This window comes from Cricetulus griseus, chromosome 8, assembly GCF_003668045.3.
Source record: "Cricetulus griseus strain 17A/GY chromosome 8, alternate assembly CriGri-PICRH-1.0, whole genome shotgun sequence".
NCBI lineage: Eukaryota > Metazoa > Chordata > Mammalia > Rodentia > Cricetidae > Cricetulus > Cricetulus griseus.
In genome coordinates this window covers 63,693,754-63,694,708 of record NC_048601.1, presented here as the reverse complement: position 1 = coordinate 63,694,708, position 955 = coordinate 63,693,754, and positions in this window count along the sequence as shown.

Below are 955 nucleotides of genomic sequence, written 5' to 3'. Positions count from 1 at the left end.
CTTACAAATTGATAACCAAAAATTGAGTTACTGACTCAATTTTTGTTGTTGTTTCAAGTGCTGGGGACCAAAACCAAGTCCTTGTGTTTGCTAGGCAAGCACACTAAATCCCCAACTTTTGAATTATAACAAAAAGTTATTACTAAATGAGTTTTGGCTTGGGATTAAGACAGAATTTTCAATAACTTCTGAAATGGCCCTAAACATTCTTTTGCTATTTTGTGGTATTTGCACAAAGAAGCAAAATCAGAATCAACACTGACAACTTAAAACAATAAAAATGCTGAGTCTGGAGAGTTGGCTCAGAGGTTAAGAACACTTGCTGCTCTTCCAGAGGTCCTGAGTTCAGATTCAGTTCCTACATCAGGCAGCTCACAGTTGCCTATGACTGCAGTTCAAGGGGATCTGGCACTCTCTCTGGCCTCTGTGGACAACTGTCGAGCAGACACTCGCACACACACACACACAGAGATATAAATAACAATAAAAATAACAAAGTCGGGCTGGAGAGATGGCTCAGCAGTTAAGAGCAGTGGCTTGTCTTCCAGAGGTTCTGAGTTCAACCACATGATGGTTCACAACCATCTATAATGAGATCTAGTGCTCTCTTCTGGTGTGCAAGCAGACATGCGCAGAAGACCATATACACAGTAAATAAACAAATCTTTTTAAAAATAATTTATAGGGGCTGGAGAGATGGCTCAGCAGTTAAGAGCACTGACTGTTCTTCCAGAGGTCCTGAATTCAATTCCCGGCAACCACATGGTGGCTCATAACCACCTTGAATGAAATCTGGTGTCCTCTGCTGGCATGCAGGCAGAAGACTGTATACATAATGAATAAATAAAATCTTTAAAAAAATAATTATAATAACAAAAAGAAAAAAACCAATGGTGCCAAAGACCATTCCATGAAGGACAGGAGAAAACAAATACTGGTGAAACAATGGAGACAT